This window comes from Malaya genurostris, chromosome 2 (genome assembly GCF_030247185.1).
Source record: "Malaya genurostris strain Urasoe2022 chromosome 2, Malgen_1.1, whole genome shotgun sequence".
NCBI classification, from domain to species: Eukaryota; Metazoa; Arthropoda; class Insecta; order Diptera; family Culicidae; genus Malaya; species Malaya genurostris.
The window spans coordinates 314,497,984-314,505,144 of record NC_080571.1 but is presented as its reverse complement, the minus strand read 5'-3'; positions in this window follow the sequence as shown (position 1 = coordinate 314,505,144).

Below are 7,161 nucleotides of genomic sequence, written 5' to 3'. Positions count from 1 at the left end.
GTATTCGAGATTCACCCTAAGCTAGTAATTAGCTGAAAGTTCAAAGACGTTGAACTGTTAGGTGAAGCGCAAAAATAAAACACTACGGCAAAACCTCGGGACCCAGTTGCGAATTTAGTGACAAGCATGTTACCGCGCCAATCAAAAAGGAAAACATCAAGGTCAAAAAACGGAAATGCTTTCGATTCATAAATACCTTCAGGTTATTGTTATTACATAGCTGTCAACATAAGCGGAATTGTTGATAAACGGCAGCAAACTAAAACCTCAGCATTACATGCTGCGGTGAGAAATTTAACCTTCTTCTCAAAAATATTCGTAACCGATTTTAACAGATCGGCTGAAAAGTTCGTATCGTTTCTATGAGAGGGCGCCACTAAAATTGAATCCATACCATTTTTAGTTAGTACCAGCCACCAAAAGATACGTGTATAAATTTGACAGCTGTCTGATTATTAGTTCGTGAGATATTGCATTTTGAGTAAAGCTATTTTTGTTATTTTGAAAAAAAATGGAAAAAAAGGAATTTCGTGTGTTGATGAAACACTACTTTTTGATGAAAAAAAGTGCCGCCGATACCAAAAAATGGCTTGATGAGAGTTATCCAGACTCTACACCGGGCGAAGCAACAATTCGTAAGTGGTTTGCAAAATTTCGTACTGGTCATATGAGCACCGAAGACGATGAACGCAGTGGACGTCCAAAAGAGGCTGTTACCGATGAAAACGTGAAAAAAATCCACAAAATGATTTTCAATGACCGTAAAGTGAAGTTGATCGAGATAGCTGACACCCTAAAGATATCAAAGGAACGTGTTGGACATATTATTCACGAATATTTGGATATGAGAAAGCTTTGTGCAAAATGGGTGCCGCGTGAGCTCACAATCGATCAAAAACAACAACGAATTGATGATTCTGAGCAGTGTTTGGAGCTGTTATATCGAAATAAAACCGATTTTTTTCGTCGATATATAACAATGGACGAAACATGGCTCCATCACTTCACTCCGGAGTCCAATCGACAGTCAGCTGAGTGGACTGCACGCGATGAACCGAACCGAAAGCGTGGAAAGACTCAACAATCGGCCGGTAAGGTTATGGCGTTTGTATTTTGGGATTCGCATGGTATAATTTTCATCGACTACCTTGAAAAGGGAAAAACCATCAACAGTGACTATTATATAGCGTTATTAGAGCGTTTGAAGGACGAATTTTCAAAAAAACGGACTCATTTGAAGAAGAAAAAAGTTTTGTTTCATCAAGACAATGCACCGTGTCACAAGTCGATGAAAACCATGCTGAAATTGAACGAATTGAGCTTCGAGTTGCTCCCTCATCCACCGTATTCTCCAGATTTGGCCCCCAGTGACTTTTTCCTGTTCTCAGACCTCAAGAGAATGCTCGCTGGTAAAAAAAATAGAAGCAATGAAGAGGTAATCGCTGAAACTGAGGCCTATTTTGAGGCAAAGGACAAATCGTACTACAAAAATGGTATCGAAAAGTTGGAAGATCGCTATAATCGCTGTATCGCCTCTGATGGCAATTATGTTGAATAATAAAAACAAATTTTGGCAAAAAAATGTGTGTTTCTATTAAACGATACGAACTTTTCAGCCGAACTGTTAATTGTGTACCGATCAACTGTGCGACTACAGCGACGATTATACTGACGTTAGTATACTGATCCTGTTAAACTGTTCGAGATCTAAGCCGTTGAATTTAGTTAAATAGGGTTTTGATACAAATTTCTTTCTTATATCGGATTTACTTACACTAAAAAATGACTTGAAAATTATTGCGACACTTTAGATTGTTAGATTATTGCGACACTTTAGATTGTTAGATAAATCGGCTATTATTATCGAGTTAAAAAGTAATCTTTTGTAGCGAAGGGAGGTGCCATACCGTCATAGTAAGGTTTGAGTTTCACAAAAAATAATTAACAGTGTTTTATGTGATTTTCGATGTCAAATCACGTTAGAAAAACCCTTGCCTACGATTCTGTAGGGTTGTTGCTATGCCCGTCAGCTGGTTGTTTATTTATATTATTTTTCCAAAGGTGTCGCATTTCAAAGAGAAAAAAGGTGGCGACTAAGGACCACCTGGTGTAATAAAATATCCGAAATGATTAAATACCTGTAGCTACTACAGCAAATTCAAAAATAATTAAATCTCTGATGCACAAAGAATTTCAACTGCACTGACGCTGTCAACCGGAGACGCTTATAAGAATTGTTAGATTAGGTCACGTCCATGGCTACCAACATGCCCAACAAGGTTGTAAAGCTAACACCCACACTATCTCTTAGAAACGCTGGAGTGACGACTTAGCCCACAGTTTCAAGCTAGGGCCACTCTCCCCTATCAATTTTAGTTTACATAAGTTAACTGTTAGACTGAGTTTTGTAAAGTGTTCTGTAAATTTTACACAGCACAATTGTTTTTGGTACGTTTTTTGACTTGCTTTTTTCGGTCATTGCTTCTTCTTAAGGAGCAAGACATTTTGCAAGCGTATGAGTAATGTCAGCGATGTGTGCGTAAAAACAAATTCCCGTGCTTACTTTCCTGATTTTAATCAATAAATCTTGCATAAGGTTGAAAAATAAACAAATCAGCTCATTATACATAGAATTGCAATTTAAGAAAAGCGAAAATCTCAGTCTAAACCCCTTCCGTTTGTCTGAAAACTGTTCAGTTTCAGCTTACGTCCATTAACACATTTGATTAGTGACGAACATATTCCTGTATGGAGTTTCTCTTGCAGAAATATTGCGAAATAAAAATTTACGTAGCTTCTATTATATAGCTTTCGTTTATTGATCAGAGCCGCCCGAGAGCTGACCCAGAGTCGTCAAAACAACTTTGATGAGTTTGTTTTGGCAACCTGGGGTCGCTCTAGATCGGACTCCAATCGCGTAGTTTCGCTCTGAAAATTTTCACGGGTCGCACCACGCATCCATGCGAGTTTGTTTATTTTTGTCGTGAATACGACTTACTTTACTATGGGGCGCCTTTTCAAAATTAGCCATATGGAAGAATGGGCAGAACTTAATCGTGAATATCTCGACTTGTATTAATGGCAGCAACATAATTCTTTCACTATTTCATCAAAAATATGATCAGGAATTTAGGATAATGTTTTGAACATTGTGAGATAACCACAAACAACTCAAAAATTAAGTTTTCTGAAAATTTTAAAACAACGCGGAAAACTCTTTACTTTTGTTTGGGTTTTTCGCGCAAGGACGACGATTTTGAGGTAGTCAGACACATATCTTCAACTGAACGTTATAAAAAGGGTACCGTGGTCGAAAATCGATCACTTCTTCTTGTGCGTTGGATGAAAGCAGACGTCGGGACGAGAAGACGCATTAAATCAGTTTCGCATCATTTGGCACTGCGAGCGGATGTGTCGGTTTGTTTCAGTTCAAACAAGAACGATTGCATCAGCTGCAGGTGCTTTGCATTGGAGAGAAAGAAAACAAGAAACGAAAAGTGGACAACATTATACAAAATCAGCCGTTCTAATGGCTCTAAATGTTATCTAAAGAACTATAAAGATTACTTCCTTGCAAATCCAGTTTGGTGAAAATCCAAAATAATTTGATTTATTTCGTGCACTTTTCGCTGTGAGAAAATCGTTCGAGGAAAATGTTCCGAACTATGTTAAATATCGTAGAGAATTCCACAATTTGGTCCTTCTAAAAGGCAGAAATGAATCCTGTACCGCATCTTGATAGTTTCTTTCAATGAAATATGCAAATAAAAAATGAGATAATCGATGTCAAAAATCGTTGAAAATTTTAGTAGTGAAAAGGGGGAAAGTTTCGCAATGCACTCAATCGACCAACTATCAATTCGAAAGTGTAAAGAAATCGTGTCAGTTTTATTCGTATTCACGACATCCAGTTATGTCTCTGACATTACACACCCGTACTTTTTTTAATATGAGTTTTTGTTAAGGGCGCCTACCACGTGTTCGTTTTACTCGGAGTCAGAGTCGCCCGCGCGTAGGTTCTAAAACGAAAACGATATTAGTAATCCCGCAAAATAGGAACATTTAATTTAACTCGCGAAAGGTAATGGATATGGAAGGTTGACGTAAAACTATTTATTTTTCCGGAAAACTGCTTTTTTAACAAAAAAAATTTAGTTTTGTTTATTTTGTGTAGCGCGATCTAATACAAATGCATTGAAGCAGTGTTGCTAACTTTTTTGTTAGGGAATTAAAATCTACTTGCAGAAAATTTTAGCAATTTTCAATCAAACATTCGTGAAAAATTGATTAAAACTGATATTTCATCAAAAAAGTCAGGCTTAACATTCGTTTGCTAAAAAAGATTGCTTTAAACTCAATAATTGCACTGCATATATACCTTATGATAAAAAAAGAACCGGAATTTTCATTTTAAAATTCCCGCGCTTGTCCAATCAGTAAACTTTTATTCTCTCAACGTTGGCAACACTTTTATACACGTTCTGTCAAATTTTGACGCATATTGTACGATTAGTTTTTGTTTGGCGTCTATACAAAGAAGTTGAAAAATTTTCGTGTGGCGATTTTTATAATGGATGAAAATTTAGAACAACGTGCTTGCATCAAATTTTGTGTTGCAAATGGATTCAAGTGTTCCGAAACGTTGAAAATGTTAGAAAAGGCCTTTGGTGAATCGTGTCTAAGAAAAACACAGGCAACGCTTCAAAGGTGATCGTACAAGCTTGAATCATGATGAGATCCCTGGCTGCCCAACAACATCTGTTACTGAAGAAAACATTGAATCGGCGAAGCAAATCGTGTTGCAAAATCGTTCTGTACCGATTAGAGAGATTACTGTGTTGTTGGGCATCTCTTATGGATCAGCCGAACACATTTTAACTGATGTTTTGGGTTTGAAACGCGTCGCTTCTCTGCTGGTGCCAAAAAAGCTGAATTTCATTCAAAAACAGCGTCGTGTTGATGTGGCCAAAGAGATAATTTCCAACGCAGATAGTGACCCCATATTCATCGAATGCATCATAACTGGTGATGAGGTGTGGATCTATGAATATGACGTCGAAACCGCACAACAATCGACCGAATGGCGCTTCGAAGGCGAGCCGTTGTTCTCAGTTTTCATTCATTATAAAAATCGCCACACGAAAATTTTTCAACTTCTTTGTATAGACGCCAAACAAAAACTAATTGTACGATATGCGTCAAAATTTGACAGAATGTGTATAAAAGTGTTGCCAACGTTGAGAGAATAAAAGTTTACCGATTGGACAAGCGCGGGAATTTTAAAATGAAAATTCCGGTTCTTTTTTTATCATAAGGTATTGTATACAACATTTTCAATCCGGTAGAAGATGGCTATAAGAACTCGAGCCTCTCAATGCATGAACTGCGAGAGATTTTTTCTACATTTCTTCGCTCCACTTCATACTCTGAGTATTTTACGGCCCTTAAAAAATATTACAGTCTGATACTGATCGTTGCTGTGTGGAATTTCTCAAGAGAGAATCGCAAGTTGACAATTATCGCAAAAAATCGAATCGATGATTCAACTTGATGATTCTCATACTAGGTTGCAATATTGGAGCATTCACAGACATTTTTATAGACACAACTTATACAAAGGTTATATGCACATAGTTAGAATAAGCGGCAATAGTAAAATGATTCTATCGCAATTATCAACGGCCTGTATAGAATCGGATCGCGAAACGAGAATAAGCGACCGTTTGTTGCTTCAGAGAGGATCCCCACAGCAGCGTGCTAACCTTGGATTCTCAGAAATGTCACCGAAAGAAATTCGCTCTCACACTGGTGTCTATTCTATGTTAAATGTTGTTTTTGTTGTTGCGATGATATCTGTCTCTCTTTGATGGCACTGATTCAATCGTGTGAAGAGTTGCTGGTGAGTGTTCTTTGATACGATAAAAGCCATACTCGCATAAGGCTATACATACAAATTCCCAGGAAATTACCATTCGTAATCAAAAAATGTTCGTTCACGGTTTGCAGATATTTTTTTCATTTCGACCAGAATCTTACTAACAACAATATAATCTACTAACTAAACAATATAATCTAAATATAGACTCGGCAAAATCTAGTAAATTTCTGTCAAGTATGAAAAATGTCCAACACGTCAAAAGATAAGATAACTAAATGTTCACAAGATCTAATACAACGCTTTTCCGAGTATCTGTAACTTTGAATTTTAAGATGGCTTTTTGGTCAATTGGTTTCTCGTCAACACATTTGTTTTGCATAAACGGTCATCGTTTAGAAAATTATCCCTGCAAAACGACTTTTCCGTCATATGAGGGGTAAAATTGCAGATTGCTGTACAAACTGCAGTAGCAGTAGCAGTAAGAGTAGCAGTAAGAGTAGCAGTAGCAGTAGCAGTAGCAGTAGCAGTAGCAGTAGCAGTAGCAGTAGCAGTAGCAGTAGCAGTAGCAGTAGCAGTAGCAGTAGCAGTAGCAGTAGCAGTAGCAGTAGCAGTAGCAGTAGCAGTAGCAGTAGCAGTAGCAGTAGCAGTAGCAGTAGCAGTAGCAGTAGCAGTAGCAGTAGCAGTAGCAGTAGCAGTAGTAGTAGCAGTAGCAGTAGTAGTAGCAGTAGCAGTAGCAGTAGCAGTAGCAGTAGCAGTAGCAGTAGCAGTAGCAGTAGCAGTAGCAGTAGCAGTAGCAGTAGCAGTAGCAGTAGCAGTAGCAGTAGCAGTAGCAGTAGCAGTAGCAGTAGCAGTAGCAGCAGCAGTAGCAATAGCAGTAGCAGTAGCAGTAGCAGTAGCAGTAGCAGTAGCAGTAGCAGTAGCAGTAGCAGTAGCAGTAGCAGTAGCAGTAGCAGTAGCAGTAGCAGTAGCAGTAGCAGTAGCAGTAGCAGTAGCAGTAGCAGTAGCAGTAGCAGTAGCAGTAGTAGTAGCAGTAGCAGTAGTAGTAGCAGTAGCAGTAGCAGTAGCAGTAGCAGTAGCAGTAGCAGTAGCAGTAGCAGTAGCAGTAGCAGTAGCAGTAGCAGTAGCAGCAGCAGTAGCAGTAGCAGGAGCAGTAGCAGTAGCAGTAGCAGTAGCAGTAGCAGTAGCAGTAGCAGTAGCAGTAGCAGTAGCAGTAGCAGTAGCAGTAGCAGTAGCAGTAGCAGTAGCAGTAGCAGCAGCAGCAGCAGTAGCAGTAGCAGTAGCAG